Source organism: Nycticebus coucang, chromosome 12, assembly GCF_027406575.1.
Source record: "Nycticebus coucang isolate mNycCou1 chromosome 12, mNycCou1.pri, whole genome shotgun sequence".
Classification (NCBI taxonomy): Eukaryota; Metazoa; Chordata; class Mammalia; order Primates; family Lorisidae; genus Nycticebus; species Nycticebus coucang.
The window spans coordinates 105,550,473-105,571,347 of NC_069791.1; positions in this window are offsets into that span (position 1 = coordinate 105,550,473).

Genomic DNA, 20,875 nt, shown 5'->3' on the forward strand with positions numbered 1-20,875 from the left:
GTACATAAAAGCTATCCATCATGGAGTTCCCTAGTCAGAGAAATGTAGCTAACATTTAGTGAGAATTTATTATGTGCCAAGAGTTCTGTGTTCCTTATTTCACTCAAGCCTCATGACAATCTTATTCTTACAAGATTATTCCCATTTTACACGCCAGCAAATGAAGTCACCCAAGATTAATCAGACGATATTTATTAAACTCTTAGTACCATGTCTGGCACAAAGCAAACAGTCAATAAATGATATAGGGTTGGGAATCATTCAACGTCAAATGCAGAAACTTAACACAAAATATTTCAAGCCAAAAAGGTTCACAGCACTGAGTAGTTCAGCACTGCAGCTGGCTGCAGTCATGGCGGTAGCCAGGAGCTGAAAGGATAGCCTCAGGGCTCTGTCTCATATACCAATCTTTTAGCTCTGCTTACTTACGTTTTTCCAGCTTTCAGCACACCACAGACAAATGTCCACAGACTTATTTCCTACAAGCCTGGGAGAACGAAAACATCCCTCTCCCAAAATCCACAGTCTAATCCCAGAGAAGATTCTGATTGGCCTTGACTGGGTCACGTGACCTTTTCTGAAATTCTGTCACCAGGCTCTCTGAAGGCTCTCTGAATGGCCATTCTAGAGTACATAACACTCTTTCAGGGTGTTATAAATGATTGTCATAAATGACAGTCCCTCCCTGTACCACAGGGAGCAGGGTGGTTCCCACAGGAAGGGGTGCGGCAGACAGAAACACCACGCCGCCGCCCCCCCCCCCCCACACACACACACAGTGATTATTATTCTAGCATGGGTACTGAGAGGTGAAAGCTGCAGTCAGACTGGGACCGTCCGGCTCTGGAGGTCATGCCCTTTCCACTGCACACACTTCATCTCCCACCTCCCTGCTCTAACCTTCTCAAACTTCAGGGCAGCTCAGAGATGAGAACTGAAGACTGTTGTCCACAGGCTTGGAAAACAACTCTTCCACTTGACAGCATGCAGTAAAAAGCAGCTTGTAAGAGAGCCTCCCTCAGTGAAGGCAAGCCAGCTGGATGCAAAGGTCAGAGCCAAGAGCAGCTGACATGCCCCTGTGTCCTCGCACACGGGGGCTCAAGCACTGCCAACACTGTCAGGAACATGGCAAGCCCAGGAGAGGCTCTTGAGAAGGCTGTGGGGGCCAGCAGCTTCTCCCTGGCCCCACTGAGATAGTGAAACGATTATAAAAATGGCACATGTTTATCAAGTACGTCTCCCACATACCAGGCCCTGTTCTAAACACATTGACTCATAACTGCACAAAATCACATCAAGAATAAGCAATCACTATTTTCATTTTATAGATGGGGAAACCAAAGCACACAAGCAGATGAAGTAACTTGCCCCAAGGCACGTATTTTAACTTGAGATTTAAGCCCAGACTATCTTGCTCCAAAGGGAGATTTTCTTTTTGATTTTTTTATTTTTATTTATTTTTTTTATTTTTATTTTTTTGCAGATTTTGGCCGGGGCTGGGTTTGAACCCGCCACCTCTGGCATATGGGGCTGGCGCCCTACTCCGTTAGAGAAAATATCTCATTCTGTCACATGGGCTGCAGTGCATTAGCACATCATAGCTCATGGCAACCTCCAATTCCTGGGCTCAAACTATCTTCCTGCCTCAGCCTCCCAAGTGGTTGGGACTATAATGCCACTATACACCCTGCTAATTTTTTTTTTTTTTTTTGTAGATATGGGGGTCTTGCTTTATTGTCCAGGCTAGCCTTGAACTCCTGGACTCAAGCAGTCATCCTGCCTCAGCCTCCCAAAGTTCTGGGCTTACAAGCATAAGCTACCATGCCCAGACTGAGACTGTGATATTATATTAATCATTAGCCACATGGGACCAACATGAACCTGCCCATTTCAGACTCTCTGAGTTCCAACCTGGGCTCCACCCCTAAGACTGGGCACTTTTGAAAATCCCAAAGCTGCAGACACTGGCATGGATGCAGAGAGAGGGAAACTCTTTTTTCACTATTGGTGGGACTGCAAACTAATACAGCCTCCATGTAAAGAAGTATGAGATGAGGAAAGGGCCAAGGAAGGGGAAGGGAGGGGGGAGGTTAGGGTGGAGGGAGGGTAATAGGTGGGGCCACACCTACGGTGCATCTTAGAATGAGTACAGGCGAAACTTACTAAAGGCAGAATACAAATGTCTACATACAATAACTAAGAATGCCATGAAGGCTATGTTGAACAGTTTGATGAGAATATTTCAGATTGTGTATGAAACCAGCACATTGTACTGGTTGCACTAATGTACACAGCTATGATTTGACAATAAAAATAATAAAGAAAGAAAAAAATAAAAAATAAAATAAAAGAAGTATGGGGAATTCTCAAAGAATTAAAAGTAGACCTTCCATTTGATCCTGCAAACCCCTTGCTAAGTATCTACCCAGAAGAAAAACCTAATTTTACCACAAAGATATTTGCACCAGAATATTTATAGCAGTTCAATTCATAATTGCCAAGATGTGGAATCAACCCGAGTGCCCCTCCTCAACTAGCAAATGGATTAACAAGCTGTGGTATATGTATACCATGGAATACTATTCAGCCATGAAAAGATGGAGACTGTACGTCTTTAGTACTTCCTCGGATGGAGTTGAAACACATTCTTCTTAGTGAAATATCACAAGGATGGAAAAACAAGTATCCAATGTACTTAAAACTAATATGGAACCAATATGTAAACAACTACCTGCCCACACAAAAGAAAAATACAAGAATATTCAAGTAAGTGGGAGGAGGAAAAGGGGAGGAGGGAGGGAGATTGGCAAGTTGTCACCTAATGTGCACAACGTAAGGTTATACAGCCCTGGGTGAAGGGCTCAGCTACAACTTGCACCTTTACCTTAGAAACAAAAGCAATGTAACCTAAACATTTATACCCTCTTTTTAATTTGAAATTAAAAAAAAGAAAAGGCTGAACGCTATTGAGATAAAACTCACAGGGAAGGAATGCAGACTGTTCCCTCCCTTCCCTACGATCTCAGGTTAGGGTCAGATCCCATCTGCAGACCCCACTTTCCCCACCAAGGTGACTTCCTGACCCACACTCAGGAATTAGTGATGCATGAAACCTCCTTGAGCACTGGTGGCATCCTAGAGATACCCCCCTCAACACGTGCCAGGCACTGTGCTAAGCACCCTCACAACTCCCATTTAACTTCCGCAGCTCCCTGTCCTAGAGGCACTGTTACTATGACGTCATTTTTAAGATGAAAAATTGGGGAGGAGCGAGGGAGATTGGTGTGCTCCCATTTAATGGGCACAATGTAAGGGCATATGGCACACCTCTTGGGTACAGGACACAACTGCAAGAGGGACTCTGCCTAACAAATGAAAATATTGTAGTCTAGTTATTTGTACCCTCACATTAACTGGAAATTAAAAAAAAAAAGAAGAGATGAAAAATTGAAGCTAAACACCACACATTTAAGACCACACAACTGATAAGAGATTGTACAAAGTTTCCCAACCAGTCCGGCACTCTGCCCTTTGCATTCAAGAACTGAGGTGCTATAGGGTGCTGGTTGAGCCCTAGACCCTGGCCCCAAACTGGTTAGCTTTGAATCCCAAATCTACCCTTTAGTAGCTGTGTTGAGCAAACTCTCAGGTGGTCTCAAGATCCCTTGCCTCCTGCTATCAAGCCTTTGTGTAGTCCCATCTTGTTGAGCAAGGATGTGACTCATGGCTTGCTTTTAGCTAATACAGCTGCAGCCTCACAGCCTCAATGAAATGAATTCTGCCAACAACTATGTGAGCTGAAAACAGTTCCTTCCCCAGTTGAGCCTCAGATAATACCGCAGCCCTGGCCAACACCTTAAACACAGCCTGATGACACCCAGGTGGACCAGGCTCACCCTCCTGGTTCACAGAAACTGTGAGATAATAAATGCACTCTTTGAAGCTGCTCAGTTTTTAGTGACTTTGTTACATAGCTGTGGGAAACTAACACAGTAGCTGCGTGACTCTGAATAACTTCTTTGACCTCTCTGTGGCTCAGTTGTCTCATCTGTAAAATGGGGGTGATGGTGATAATGAAATACCTGCCTTATGGAATTGTTTGGTGGATTCAGTAAACTAACCTGTGAGAAGTGCTTGGCACATAGTATGCCCTATGCAAGGGTTGATTACTACTACTTATAAAGTGCCTACTACATGGATATGCCAAGCAGCCCTCGGGTCTCTCCATAGATCTGAATTCCAGTGTTGTCATTTTGGGTTATTGTGTTTCTTGTCATCTTAATCAAGAGGGTTTTTTTCACCTAGAAGGGACATTTAAGATCACTGGCTCCAGCCCTTTTATTTCCCAGATGGGAAAACCAAGGCTCATACTGAGAAAGGGCCCTCCCCAAAGTCACACAGTGAACAGCTGGAAGAGAAGAAAGGTCTTGAATTTGAGCCTCTTGAATGTTGGTTTGGGGAGGAGCAAGATAGGTCTTAGTTTGCATCATCTTAGAGAAAAGAATCCCACTCAATTCCCCCCGGTTTTGGGGGCCTCTCAATTCAAGCCCCCCAAAACCGGAAGCCTCCTCATTGTTTAAAGGGGAAAAACCTGAGTGTCTCTAATTACCTTGATTTGATTAATTCCCATTGTGTGCCTGCATCAAAACATCACATGTCTTCTATAAAGATATACAAGTATTATGTCCCATAATAATAGAAATAAATAAAATTTCAAAAAATAAATAAATAAGCACTTGTAGGAGGAATAAACAAATGTCTTAGCACGAAAGTCTCTTTCAAACATAGAAACAAACACACTAACCAGAAGACATAGAAGACTTTTGTGTTTCAAGGAAAAATGAGTGAAAGCATCTCCAAAGTGTTTGTATAAACAAACCACATAGTGGCATGACCAGGCAGGACCCCGTGAGCATTTGGAATTTGGATCTCCCAGTTTGCAGTGACAAAGCAGTGAACTCTAGAGAATGGTGAAACTCTATATAAAAGACACGTGTCTTACATATGCAAGGGGTTGGTGCGCTTTGTCTCAAAGGGCAAGATAGCAAATAGTAGAGGCCCTCTAGGCCATAGCATCTCTGTCCCGACTATTCACCTCTGCCACATAGTACAAAGGTACCTGAACCATTGAGAGTGGGCTCAGCTCCTGAAGCTCAGCGGCTAGAGCGCCAGCTACATACACCAGAGCTGGTGGGTTGGAATCCAGCCCCAGCCTGCCAAACAACAATGGCAACTACAACCAGAAAATAGCTGAGTGTTGTGGTGGGTGCCTGTAGTCCCACCTACTTGGGAGGCTAAGGCAAGAGAATCTCTTAAGCCCAAGAGTGGGAGGTTGCTGGGTGAGCTGTGACACCACGGCACTCTATCCAGGGTGACAGCTTGAGACTCTGTCTCGAGAAAAAAAAAAATTGAAAGTGAATGCCCCTGACTGTGTTCTAATAAAACTTTATTAACAAAAGCAGAAGCAGGGCTAGATTTGGTCTGTATGGTTTGCCAATCCCTGTTCTATTTGAACTTTTCACGGACAGTTTAAGGGTAGCAGGAGAAGAAAGAAAAAAATGTGCTTATTGAACAAATATAACACGCAGCTACCAAGTCGGACTGTTTCATTTAATCCTAAAACACCTCTGTCTCTATTGTTTTCATTTTACAGAGGATGAAACCTGACACCCTCAGACATTAATGATGAAACCAAAGTCACACAGCTAGTTAGGGAAAGAGTCAGAACTTCAACTTAAGACTCCAATGCTCAGGCCATCGTGCCCACACCATGCAGCTCACATGTGCCCCCAGCATTCCAGCCTCTGCCTTACAGCTCCCACTCACTCCCTCCCCCAGGCCCACACTGGCTCTAGCTCTCTCTCTCTCTCTCCTCCACGGAGCTTAGCAACACTGCTCTGTCTGCAACACATTTTCCCAGCTGAGAAAGAAAAAATCGAAAATTTTGTTTTTGTACAAGCTGCCCTTTTTGCCTGTGGCTACAATTCCCCCCAGTGGAGCAGGAATAATATCAAAGTCATACAAAAAAAATGAGGCTGGAAACTTGGCCTTCCTCTGTCAATATTTACTGGGCTTGCACCACGGACCAGCTGCTGTCTAGGGACTAGAAAGGAAGAGGAAGAAAGCAGAGCCTCCTGGAGAGGCTGACAGAAGTAAGTAGGAACACAAAGATCCCTTAATTCAGCCTGGCCAGCAAATGGGGAGAACTCTCAAAAGGATGGAGAGCTTGGAGGACATGCAGACATTAGTCAATGGGCAAGTCAGGAGGAAAGACATTCCAGGTGCAAAGACCGGAAGGAGAGCATGGTCTTTGCAAAACAACCAACAGCCCAGCAAGGCTGGCACAGCGTGAGTAAGAACTGTGGTGTGGTGGACATCTGAGGATTGGGGGATTGGGGTGGCCCAACACCCCTCACCCCTTCTTCAGACAACAGTACCCCAGTTTTCCCTAGGGGAGCCATCCTGTCCCGCTACACAGTCTTAGAGAGACTTAGTGAGAACCTGTCTCAAAATAATTAATAAATAGATGATAATGGCAATAGTCAATGGCCAGAATTGATGGAGTTTTCTTGATGGAGTTTTCCCGCACTTACTACATTTACAAGAATCCCTATGGGAATACCATATTATTACTCTCATTTCTCAGATGAGGCTCAGGGAGATGTTCCAACAGTGTATACAGGTGATATATATACCATGGTCAGACCTCCACCTGGATCCCCTTCACCATCTGGGAGGTGCACCTGCACAGGCCTCAGGGACTCTCTGGACTGAGGGAACACAGCAGACTTTAAGGGCACAGTCATAAGAGGCCTTGCAACTCTCCCCTGGGAGGAGCCAGCCTCTGTGGAAGATTTTGAGATAGCTCAATACAGTGAGAAGCCTGAGCCACATGGAGAGAGAGGCAAAGAGCCCAAGGTCAAAAATATCTCAGGTGCGTGGGTGAAGAATCCAGCCCAGGAGTGGTTCCTGTAGCCTCAATTATTCCAGCTCACCACGTGCATCAGAGATGAACAGCCCAGCTGAGCCCTTCCTAAAAAATTCCTGACCGATAAATCTAGGAACTAAATAAAATGGTTGCTTTAACACACTAAATTCTAGAGCAGTCTTTTACTGAAGATTAGATAACTGAAACAGCGGTTGGAATCCCATTGATCATTTCTGTGCATCTACCCACAGTCTCTCTGAGCTTGACCTCCAACAGCTTGCACTTGAGACTTCCTTTCTTTAGTTGGCGGGAAGTACCTGATCACTTTGTCTACACCAGCAGAAAGCTGGTAGTGCCTGGTGGTTCACATCCTCCCTTGGTGACACTGAGGCAATCACTGCTCACAATGGGAGCATGAAAGACCAATTTCCTTGTGGTAGTGGGTTGAACGGTGCCCTCCAAAAAGATAGGTCTAAGGCCAGATGTGGTGGCTCACTCCTGTAATCCTAGCACTCTGGGAGGCCAAGGTGGGTGGATTGCTTGAGCTCAAGAGTTTGAGACCAGCCTGAGCAAGAATAAGAGCAAGACCTTGTTTCTACTAAAAATAGAAAAAACTCACTGGGCATGGTAGCAGTGCCTGTCATCTCAGCTACTTGGGAGGCTGAGGCAGGAGCATCACCTGAGACCAAGAGTTTGAGGTTGCTGTGAACTATGATGCCACAGCACTCTACCCAGGGTGACAAAGTGAGACTTGGTCTTAAAAAAAGTATCTATCCAGAAACTGCTATGGATGTGACCTTATTTGCGAAAAGAGTCTTTGCAGATGTGATTAAGTATCTTGAGATGAGATCATCCTGGAATATCCACGTGGGTCCCAAAGCCAAAGACAAGTGTCCTAATAAGAAGAAAAGATGTGGACACTGAGGAGGCCAGGTGATCACTCGGGCACAGATGGGGAGGTGCCTCTGCAAGCTGAGGAGCACCGAGTGCCAGCACCCAGGAGGCCAGGTGACCACTCGGGCACAGATGGGGAGGTGCCTCTGCAAGCTGAGGAGAGCCCAGAGCGCCAGCACAGAGGAGGCCAGGTGATGACTTGGGCACAGATGAGGATGGTGCATCTGCTGAGAGAACCAGACTGACCCCATCTTAGGGGTTCAACCATTTTGTCAGCCATTTTGTTCAAAACTGATGAGTCGCTGGTTTCCACCTTGAGTCATCGGCTTCCAATCAGAAACCGCCTTCTGGATTGGGCCATATGGCAGGCCCAGTGGCAGCCAATCCAGAAGCAGTCCCTTTGTTTAAATTGTATACGCCCACTTTGCTGTGCTACACTATAAAATACCCCTGTTACAGAGCTCGGGGCTCCTGGCTTGGATCCGTTGCAGTGGAGTGCCCTGGATCCCAAGCTTGAGCTTGCAATAAAATGGCTCTTTTGCTTTTGCATCGGAATTGGCTCCCTGGTGGTCTTTGGGGACTTCCTGATCTGGGCATAACACTGCAAGCTGAGAAGCACCCAGAGCGCCAGCAGCCATAGGAAAGGAAGGCTTCTCCTCTGCAGTTTATGGAAGGAATTGACCCTGCTGACAACTGCGTTCAGATGTCTGGCCTCCAGAATGATGATGGATACATTTCTGTTGTTTTAAGCCACCCAGTTTTTTTACAACAGGCCTAGGAAACTACCACACTTGCCTCAAAGCGGAACAAATGCTGAAATGTAATTTGTCCTCCTGGGCTCCCCCAGGCTCAGGCTAAGGCCGCAATCTCACCTGAACCTGCCCTCTTGCTGGGCTCCTTCTCTAACCTGCTAATCTACCACCTCCTCAATAAAATCATTTGCACCTCAACCCCCACCTCTGGGCCTGCTTCTGGGATAACCTGAGAAGACAAGTAATTAGGGCAGAGTCAAGGTTTGCATCAAGGCTGTCTGACACCAGAAAGTTATGTCACTTTCCATAGACCCATCTGAGTCAGCCCCTAGGATCCCAGTGACCACAGCAAGTCACTTCATATCTCTGAGCCTCAGTTTCCTGGTCTGTAAAATGGGGCTAGTCATCTTGCTACCTCCCCTTTAAGGGAGAATTACAGATGATGTATGTAAGGTTGCAGCAGCTGCCCAAACCCTGAATGTGGGCCTGGGGTTGGTGTGAGAACTCATGTGACTCAGTCTGACTCCCAGGCAGTGCTTTGGAAGCCAACGCTGGAAGCTGCAGCTGCCTGAGACCCCTGGGTTGCCCTGTATTGACCAGGTTCGGCTTGCAAGATGTTCTCAAGATGAAAGGAGCTGCTGGCGAGCCACATAATCAAAGCCCATTTGTTAGCTCTGAAAGCTCTTGGTCTGTCATCCGCTGAAAAGGAGAAAATTGCGAGTTAAAGGGAGAAAGAAAAAAGATCACAAAGGCTGGGAACAGAATGAACACTGAAAAGGGCAGTGTGGGTTCCCACTGTCCCACCGCAGCCCCCCACCCTGTGTTCTCAATCACTGGTGCTGCCGGGGAGGAACTCCAAGTGGGAAGGCATGAGCTGAGTTGGTCCCATTTCACCCAGAGGAAGCTGATCCTCAGAGAGGTCGCCCAAGGTCTCACGAGTGAGTTTGAATGCAGGTCTGCTCGAGTCCAGAGCCCCAACTCTCAACCCCAGCCTCCTTTAAGCTACTGAGGTCTCTGCTGACCCTGACTCGGTCCTTTCCTCCAACCTCAGCCTATTCCCCAACCACCAAATCCGATTTTCAGACCACAGCATGTTCTCAGAGGTTCTGACTCAATGCAGCTGTGATGCCCAGAGACCTCTCCAAACAAGCAAGAAAGCGCCCGTGTGGGAGCATCCGCATCACCACAGTGCCCTCAGACCCCTGGCTGCCCATCACATTGCCAGGCTACTGAACATGGACACCACAGCTGCACACTGCACAGGAGATCTCATGATGCCACCAAGAAATAAATAGCTACTGTTCAGCAAGGAACGTTCACTGGAGCTAGTTTTGACATTTTTCATAAAGAAAAAGAAACCTGGTAGGAAAAGTTGAGAAACCTAAATGCTTTATAATCATACCCGACATTTCTGCCCAGATGGAGCTGGGCAGAGTTTAGAATAGGACCTGTTCTGTGTTTACTACACAGCCCAAAGGGAGGTTAGTTGCACAAATTAATCGTGTCATTTTTGCCTCATGTGGGGTCAACAAGCCTAACACAGTGGAAAGAGCATGGCAGCAGTAATTGGAACTGAATCGCCCTATGTCTGCCACAGTGGTTTGAATAAACAAATCACATTATGTTCACTCCTTGAAATATCCTACTGCTAAGAAAATGACCAATCTGGAGACTGTACCCCTTTTGTATTAATCTGGATAGAATTGAAACACATTCTTCTCAGTAAAGTATCACAAAAATGGAGAAGCAAGAATCCAACGTACTCAGTACTAATATGAAGTCAGTAGACGATTTAATACACACCCACAGAAGAGAAAAACTCAAATCAATTCAAGGTGGGGGGCGGGGGAATGAGGGATGGGGAGAAGGGCGGAGGAAGAGGGGTGGATGCACTCCCACTTCATGGACACAATATAAGGGTGTATGGCACACCTCTTGGGCATGGGGCACAATTCCAAAAGGGACTCTACCTCACAAATGCAAATGTTGTAATCGAATTCTTTATACCCTCAAATTAACCTGAACCATAATAAAAATAATAATAATAGTAATAAAAAGAAAATGACCAATCTGCACTGGACGCAACATAAATTAATCTTATTGGGCAAAAAAGAAGCAAGCACACAGCATGATTCTACTTAAAGTTCAAAGCAAGCAAAACTAAACTGCATTGAGGGGGGTGAGTGTGTTACATGAATGCTATTGGGTTTTTTTGTTTTGTTTTTGGTTTGGGTTTTGAGACAGTCTCACTATGTCGCCCTCTGTAGAGTGCTGTGCAGTGGCAGCTCACAGCAACCTCAAACTCTTGGGCTTAAATGATTCTCTTGCCTCAGCCTCCCAAGTAGCTGGGACTACAGGCACCCACCACAATATCCAGCTATTTTTTTGGTTGTAGTTCCCATTGTTGTTTGGCAGGCCTGTGCTGGATTCAAACCTGCCAGCTCTGGTGTATGTGGCTGGTGCCCTAGCTGCTGAGCTACAGGTACCTAGCCACTATTGGTTTGTTTTGATTTTGTTTTTTTTTAAGACAGAGTCTCACTCTGTTGCCCTGGGTGATGTGGCATCATCACAGCTCACCACAACCTCAAACTCTTGGGCTCAAGTGAACCTCTTGCCTCAGCTTCCCAAGTAGCTGGGACTACAGGCGCCCGTGTTGACGCCTGGCTAGTTTTCCTATTTTTAGTAGAGAAGTGGGTCTCACTCTTGCTTGGGCTGATCTCAAAATCCTGAGCTCAGGCAATCCACCCACCTTGGCCTCCCAGAATGCTGGGACTACAGGCATGAGCCACTGTGCCTGGCCCTCATGAATGCTATTTTTCACAATGAACATAAGAATGTCATTATGGAATTGCAAACTAAAATAACAATGAGACAACCTCATAGCTATTAGAATGGCCAAACTCTAGGACACTGACAGCACTGGATCCTGGCAGCCAGGATGCTCATTCATTGCTGGAGAGGATGCAAAATGGTACAAGCCAGTCCGGGAGACAAGTTGGCAGTTTCTTACAAAACTAAACATACTCTCAGCATATGCTTCAGCTGTTGTGCTCCTGGATATTCACCCAAATGAAGTGAAAATTGATATCCACACTAAGACCTGCCCACAGATGTTTATAGCAACTGTATTCGTAACTGCCAAAACTTGGAAGCAATCAGAATGTCCTTTAGTAGGTGAACGTGTAAAAACTGAGGTACATCCAGACAAGGAAAACTACTCAACGCTAAAAAAGAAATGAGCTACCAGGCCATGAGAAGTCATAAAAGAACTTTAAATGTATGTTGCTAAGTCAAAGAAGCCAACCTCAAAAGGTTGCATACTGTGTGATTCCAGCTCTATGACGTTCTGGGAAAGGCAAGACTATGGAGATAATGAACAGATCAGGGGGTGTCACCGTTTGGGGCTAAGGAGGGATGAATAGGCAGAGCACAAGGGATTTGTAGGGCAGTGAAAATACTCTGCATGGCACTGTAATGCTGGACACGGGGATTAATTACACTTTGGTCCAAACCCATAGAAGGCATCCACCATGCGTGATGTACACTAATGTAAACTACGGACTTCGAGTTATAGATAATGCTGCGTCAATGTCCGTGTGTGCCCATGTACCACTCTGGTGGGGGACTTCACCAAAGGGGGATGGGGAGGAGCCAGAAGGTATATGGGAAATTTCTGTATTTTCTCACCCAATTTTTTGAGAAACTAAACTACTGTAAAAATAAAACCTATTAATTTTTTGAATGTTTTAAGAAATAAAGGAAGAAAAGGATGTTGCACACAGAATGTAAGCTCCCTGCTCCTCACGAATAACATGAGAACAACAATGCTTCACTCACAGGGTCACCGTGAGGGTGAAAAGCAACAGAACACACAAGATGCCCGCAGGCCTTCCATTTATCTGGGCATTACCCACCAGGACACAGGCTCATGCAACAGAGTCACTGCCCCCTCACCAGCCAGCAGTGATCAACTCATGCCCAACACCTGTAGTTTAAATAAAAGAGGAGAAAGGCCAGGCACAGTGGCGCATGCCTATTATCCCAACACTTCAAAAGGCCAAGGAGAGGATTGCTTGAGGTCAGGAGTTTAAGACCTGCCTGGGCAACATAGCAAGATCCTGTCCCTACAAAAAAAAATTTTATTAAATCAACTGAGCATGGGCTTGGTGTCTCTAGCTCAGTGGCTAGGGCGCCAGCCACATACATGGGAGCTGGTGGGTTTCAATCCAGCCTGGGCCTGCCAAACAACAATGACAACTACAACCAAAAAACAGCCGGGTGTTGTGGCAGGTGCCTGTAGTCCCAGCTACTCGGGAGGCTGAGGCAAGAGAATCATTTACGCCCAAGAGTATGAGGTTGCTGTGAGCTGTGACACTACAGCACTCTACCAAGGGCGATACAGTGAGACTCTGTCTCAAAAAAAAAAAACTGAGCATGCTGGTGCACACCTGTAGTCCCAGCTAGTCAGGAGGCTGAGGCAGGAGGATCACTTGAACCCAGGAGTTAGAGAATGCGGTGAGCTGTGATGATGCCATGGCACTCTAGCCTGGGTGACAAAGCAAGACCTTGTCTCAAAAAAATAAATAAATAAGTAAAATAGAAACAGAAATCAAATGAGAAACCAAAAGAAGCTATTGAAAAGTGGCTAATCCTTCCCTGGAAGAGATGGTACATTGGACACTCCCCGTATCATTCTCCTATTGCTCTCAATATCAAAGGCAATGTACCCCACTCTCTAGACTCCCAGAAGATTGCACCAGGATCCTACGATAAGTGCTTGGTTCCAGGAGGAGGTGGGAAAAGTTGATCACTAAAGTCCTTCTCTCTACTGAGCAGATAGAATGTCAATGGCCAGATTCTCTAAGTCATGTCTTCCTGGCAAGATCCAGGGCAACAGCGCCCCTAGAGGTGTTTGGAAGTGTCCAGAGTCTCTCATTCATTCTCCAAATAACCCCCAGTCCCTCCCCTTCTAAAGCCTCAGGTGCCCGCCTAATAATACTAGTCAAGACAGACTCTGCTGTCAAGCGGCTTGTCTTCTAGGGCAAGACACCAACAGAAAACAAATAAAAAATAACAAATAGAGGCAGGCTTGGTGGCTCACGCCTGTAATCCAAGCACTCTGGGAGACTGAGGCGGGAGGATCATTTGAGCTCAGGAGTTTGAGACCAGCCTGAGCAAGAGCAAGACCTCATCTCTACTAAAAATAGGAAAACTAGCCTGGTGTCACGGTGGGTGCCTGTAGTCCCAGCTATTTGGGAGGTTAAGACAGGAGGATTACTTCAACCCAGGAGTTTGAGGTTGCTGTGAGTTACGCTAATGCCACGGCACTCTAGCCTGGACAATAGAGTGAGACTCTATAAATTAATAAATAGCTAACAAATAGATTGTTCCAGAGAGTGACCCATCTGTGAAGAAAATAAAAGGGTGTGTAAAGGAGAGACACCTGGGCAGATGGCAAGGCGCCACGGAGATGATGGGCAGAGAAGTACCAAACGAGCAGGTGGTGAGGAAGCTAGGACCTGTCAGAGGAGAAGGAACCACGTGCGAAGATGAAAACTGGGCTGAGAATGGGCATTCAGAGCCAAGGGACCACAAAGAAGTTTGAAATCAACAGGGCTGATTCTTTCTGGAAGCTCCAAGAGAGCTAAATCTGTTGCGTGGCTCTGTCCAGCGTCTGGTGGTGGCAGTCCTGGGAATTCTGTGGCTTGCTGACATAGCTTCCCAGTCCCTGCCTCTGTATCCATAAGTCTTCCCTTTTGATAAGGATACCAGTCACTGGATTTAGGGCCCATCCTCATCCCTTGGGTGAAATAAATCAGGGGCACACATGTCTTACACTGGTACTAAGAGTTGCCCCATAAGATGACGCTCCAGGAAACTGGAAATTTCATACGCTACTGATGAGAGTGCAAAATGGTACAGCCGCTGTCACAGATCCTCAAACAGTTAAGCCTAGAGTCATGGCATGGCCCAGCAATTCTATTCCACCCCCACGCCTCCAAAATCAAAAATAGGTACTCAGACAAAAACCTGTACACAAATCTGCCTGGCAGCATTATTTGGGATAACCAAAAACTAGAAACTACCAAAATACACATCAATGGGTAACTGGATAAACAAAACGCAGTCATATGATGGAATATTACTCAGCCAGAAAAAAGAATGAACCATTGTCTTTCTGCAACATGGACGAACTTTAAAAACATGATGCCAATGAAAGATGCCAGATACAAAAGGCTACATGGTATGAATTTATTTATAAGAAATATCCAAAATCTCATGTCTGTAATCCCAGCACTCTGGGAGGCCAAGGCAGGAGGACTCCTTGAGCTCAGGAGTTTAAGACCAGCCTGAGCAAGAGCAAAACAGAGTCTCACTCTGTTGCCCAGGCTAGAGTGCCATGTCATCAGCCTGGCTCACAGTAACCTCAAACTCCTGGGCTCAAGTGATCCTCCAGCCTTAGCCTCTGAATAGCTGGGCTTACAGATACCCACCACAACACCCGGCTGATTTTTCTATTTTAAGTAGAGACGGGGTCTTGCTCTTGCTGGTCTCCAACTCCTGAGCTAGGCATTCAGTATGTTCACAGTACTGTGCAAATGTCGCCTCTATCTATTTCCAAGCCATTTTTGTCACCCCAAAAGAAGATTCCAGACCCCTGAGCACTCACTCCTCAGAGTGCCTCCCCTTAGTTCCTGGTAGCCACTAGTTTGCCTTTCTTCTGTATGGATTTCTGGACACTAATATAAATGGAATCATATAATATGTGACATTTTGTGACTGATATTTCACCATAATATTTTCAGGGTTCACCTTTCTTCAGCTGAATAATATTCCTTTATATGGATGTACCACATTTTGTGTGTCCATGACTCTCACTAACAGATGTTTGGGTTGTTCCATTTTTTTGCCATTATAAATAGTATTATGATTAATATTCATGTACAAGCATTTGTTTGAGTCCCTGTTTATATGAATTATTTTTAGGCAATGGGTCAGACTTTATTCTTCATTTATTCTTTATTCTCTTCATTTCCACACCCAAAGTATCTCACATTTGACCTGTGAAAGCTCCTTTTCACTTTCGTTTTATTTTTTTATTAAATCATAAACACATAGATCATGTATACATTAATGCATTTATGGGGTACAATGTGCTGATTTCATATAGAATTAGGAATGCTTACATCACACTGGTTAATATATACCTCATCTCATTTACTTAATTATTGTGTTAAGACATTTATACTCTATACTTAATAGATCCGACATGTACCCTTGCATTATGCACCATTGGTGTGATCCCACCATTCACCCTCCCTCAATCTGACCTGCCCCCTCCCCTCCCATCCCCCTCCTCCCTCCTTCATCCTGGGCCATAGTTGTGAGATCTATTCTTCATATGAAAGTGTGAGTGATTATAAATTGGTTTCATAATAGTACTGAGCACATTGGATATTTTTTCTTCCATTCTTGAGATACTTTTGCACTTTCATTTTAAAGTAAATTTTTATCTATATCAGTAATATATGATACAGCTTTTAAAAATTAACACAAATTTCTCCTGGACCTGTCCTCACACCAGCCCCTCCCAAGAAGAAACCATTGTTTCTGTTTGAGTTCATCTTTGCAGACACTTCTCTGTGCATTTATAGAATAAGCGTCTAGCCTGGGAAAACACATTTTGTGACTTTTTCCTTTTACATAACTAATCTTATGAATATGGGTGGCTCTGCAACTTGCTTTTTTTTTTTCATCTAACAGTATGACTTAGTGAAGTGAATGAAAATAACAACAGATTAGGCAGATTACCTCAAGAAGAGGAGGGAGTTGTTGCCTGGAACTTTCCATGGAGTATACATCACTCATTCTCACACTTCGAGAAAGGTATTGTCAGTATTTGAGAAATTAGAAAATTAAGTTTCAAAGAAGTAAAGTAATTGCCCAAGTACCTAGCCTGTGAAAAACTCTCCAAAATTAGATATTGAATGAATGAATATAGTGAATCAGCAGCTAAGCTGGGGATGTGAACCCAGCTCTGTGCCCCTGAAGGTCAATCTTGTGCAGAAAACCAGGAACCAGAGACCACTGCTGAGCCCTGAATGCAGCTGCTGTGATGAGCTGATGGGAGGCAGGGGTGGGATTATAGTCACCCGCTCTCAGCAGTCCTGTGGGACAGGCTGTCTCTCAGAAGGACAAAACCTTGTGGGGCTGACTGGGTAAACACTCCAAGTGTTTGATAAACGCACAACCTTTGGAGAAAGGGCTGTGCTGAATAACCAAGCTAATACTAATCACCTGATAGCAATTTCCTGCAAGCTGGTTTCTTACTGCACATCTGGCAGTTTGCCACCTTTGGTGGTGGGCATGATGGACAGTTCAGCGCAGGTGAGCACCAGCCTTAACCCTGGCCTGGCCAAGCCTGGGGGAGATGTCAGAGGGAAAGAGCTTCCGGGGACATTAGAGAGGGCTTTGCCTACTAAGGCTCCACTTAACAGACTCCCTGGGACACACTGGAGCCTGCATCTCACCAGCTGAGTGACACTGAGCAAGGCATCTCACTCCTCTGAGCCTCAGGCAGGTATGAGGATGAATGCAGGATGTGAGGTGAGGGGCCAGCGGGGTGCCTTGTATGTAACTGGAGCTCAGAACATAGGGCTCTCTGGCCCACTACCCTAGCTACCACCCCTTCCTGGCCCTGCAAAGAAGGGCTGTCTCCCTCCTTACCTAATGATAGGGAGAAAACGGTCCCCAAATTGTGGCATGAACAGTAACCCTTTTCTTATGTTTATGAATCATGTGGGTCAGTCTCTAAGGCCATCTAGGATCTATTACCCACCGGTTCTCAGCCTGCGGGTCGCAACCCCTTTGTAACAATGAAAACACACTGCGGCATTAGGAAGGTTGAGAACCACTACTATAATAGACTACTGTGTACCGGGGCAAGGAAACAACAGACTTTGTTATGCTTCTACAAGCTAGAAAGGCCAAGATCCAGGTGCCTGCACATTCCTGCTTCTTGCTTCGTAAGTGACTGTCTCGTTACTATGTCTCACACAGCAGAAGGGGAGAGCAGCTCTCTGGGGCCTTCTTTATAAGGATGCTAATCCCATTCACCAGGGTTCCATCCTCAAGACATAATCACTTCCGGCTCCAGTTTAGACATTTGACCCTCCAAACCTCCTGTGGAAATGTGATACCCAGTGTTGGGGGTGGGGCCTGTGGTCATGTGGGCAGGTCCTCATGAATGGCTCGGTGCCCTCATCACTGTAGTGAGTTCTTGCTCTGTTAGTTACCAGCAGAGCTCCCTGGAAGAGCTGGTTGGTAATGAGAGCCAGGCACCTCTTCCTCCCTCTCTCCCCAGATACTCCTCCATGAGTGGAGGCTTCCCCAGGTTCTCACCGGCTGCCATGCTTCTCACACAGCCTGCAGAATCACAAGCCAAACAAACCTCTTTTCCTTCTTTTTTTTTTTTTTTTCTCTTTGTAGAGACAGAGTCTAACTCTATAGCCCTCAGTAGAGTACTGTGGTGTCACACAGCTCACAGCAACCTCCACCTCCTGGACTTAGGTGATTCTCTTGCCTCACCCTCCTGAGTAGCTGGGAGTACAGGTGCCCACCACAACAGCTGGCTATTTTTTGCTGCAGTTTGGCCGGGGTTGGGTTTGAACCCACCACCCTCAGTATATGGTGCTGGTGCCCTATCCACTGAACCACAGGCACTGCCCCAAACCTCTTTTCTTTCTACATTACCCAGCCTCAGGCATTTGGTTATAGCAACACCAACTGACAAAGACACCTCCGAAACCAAGACATTTTGAATTAGGTTTCAACATATCCATCTGGGGGACACATTCCATCTATAGCAGTCTAGATGGCGCACAGCAGTCCCACTTTACCATAATGTCTACAGCAGGGATTTTCAACCAGTGTGCTGTGAGAGGATCTTGGGTGTACTACAAAAAATTTTAAAGATCATTAATTAAATCATTTTTGAAAGAAGTTCAAAGCACAGTAAGTATATTCTTTTTTTAAACTCTTTTTTATTGATTAACATGATTTAACTGTGCTGTGGAAGTTTAACTTTAGGGTCAAGTGTGCTGTGAGATAAAAAAGTTTGGTGAACACTGCTCTAAAGCCTCAGCCAGGAGGATTCCTGGGGCAACTCGCACAGCTGCGTCCTGCAGAGCTGCATCTGGGGGCATCCAATCCAAGCTGGTTTCTACTATGAATCAAATTGTGTCCCCCAAAAGACATGTTCAAGTACCAACCTTGTACCCGTGAATGTGAACTTATTCAGAAAGAGGGTATTTGTGAGCGTAGATCTGGAGATAAAATCATCCTAGATTTTAAAATAGGTAAGTTCTAAACCCAGCAGACACTCATAGAGAATGAGGCCATATGAAGAAGGAGGCACCCAGAAGAACAAAAATCACTTTACCACAAAGACATTTGTACCAGAATGTTTACTGCAGCCCAATTCATAATTGCCAAGTCGTGGAAAAGGCCCAAATGCCCATCAACCCATGAATGGATCAGCAAGTTGTGTATATGTACACCATGGAATACTATTCAGCCATAAAAAAGACGGAGACTTTACATCTTTTGTATTAACCTGAATGGGGTGGAAATACATTCTTCTTAGTAAAGTATCTCAAGAATGGGGGGGAAGTATCCAATATACTCAATACTATCGTAAAACCAATATATAAACACTTACACACTCATATGAACGATAAAACACAAATACAGTCAAGCAAGAGGGAGGGGTGAGGAAGGAGAGGAGAGGGAGAAGGGGGAGGTCAATTGGTGGGATCTCACCTAATGTGCACACGCGAGGGTATATTTCAAAATAACTAAAAGTAAATTTTAAATGTCTTACCACAAAAAAAAAGTGAGGTGATGGCAATGTTAATCAGTTTAATTTATGTGTTCCACATTGTATTTCAAATCATCACATTGTACCCCATAAATGTATGATTTTAATTAAAAATTAATAAAAAATAAAGTACAACAGATTCATTTAATAACAAAAAAAAGGAGGTGGCAAACAGAGTAAGGCTGCCCTAAGCCCATGAATCCCAGAGCCACCAGACAGAAGCTGGAAGATGCAGGGTAAGATTCTCCCTAGAGTTTTCAGAGGGAGCACAGCTCTTGATTTTAGACTGCTAGTATCCAAAACTGTGAGAGAATGCATTTCTCTTGTTTTAAGACACCAAATTAAAAATAAAAAAGACATCAAACTTGTGGTCATCTGCTGTAGGACACTAACATGCCTCCCAGGGCACCCACCCAGGAAAGGGAGTGGGGACTTCATGGCTATGAGGAGACCATGGCAGCCTACTGTGACAGGAGCTTTACATGATAGACATCATGGGCAGGACCTGGGGGGCTTCCTGGACCCTTGGGCAATCCTCATTGAGCTCTGGGAACTGTGCTGTGGCAATCTTTGAGGAAGGGACATTTACAAATAACTCTTCGGTAAAACCCCTCGAAACCCTAACATGGGCCAAGCAGCAGTAGCCGACAGACCTTTCTGGGATGATGGAACTGTCCTGCATCTGAGCTGACCAATACAGTAGCCACCAGCCATATGTGGCCTTCGAACCCTTAAAATGCGACTGTTTCAATGACAGAGGAATATTTCATTTCACTTTAACTCATTTAAATTTAAAAAAAAATTAGAGATAGAGTCTTGCTCTGTCACCCAGGATCATAGCCCACTGCAGCCTCAGACTCCCTGGCTCATGGGTTCCTCCCAGCTCATCTACATAAGGAGCTGAGACTACAGGCACAAGCCGCCGTGTGCAGTTCATTTTCCTTTTTTCGTAGAAGTGGGGTCTTGCTATATTTCCTAGCTGGGAAACTTCTAGCTCAAACTTATAACTCTAACTCAAACTTCCAGCCTCAAGCAATTCTCCCATCTAGGCCTCCCAAAGTGCTGACATTACAGGTGCAAGCCAATGTACCTGGCCTAACTTATTTAAATTTAAACTTAAGAATCACTGTGGCTAGTAGCTACCATATACACAGCATGGCTCTAGAGCAGTGTATTTCAAACTTTTTTATCTCATGGCACACTTTAACCTATAGTTAAACTTCCACAGCACACTTAAATTATACTGATCAAAAAAAGAGTAAAAATAAGAATATATTTCCTGTGCTTTGAACATCTTTCAAAAATAATTTAATTACCTTTAAAATTTTTCATGTCACACCTAAGATCCTCTCATGGCACGGTGGTTGAAAATCCCGCTCTAGAGAGTTTGAATTGCCTCTGCCTCCTCATGAATGCCTTTTG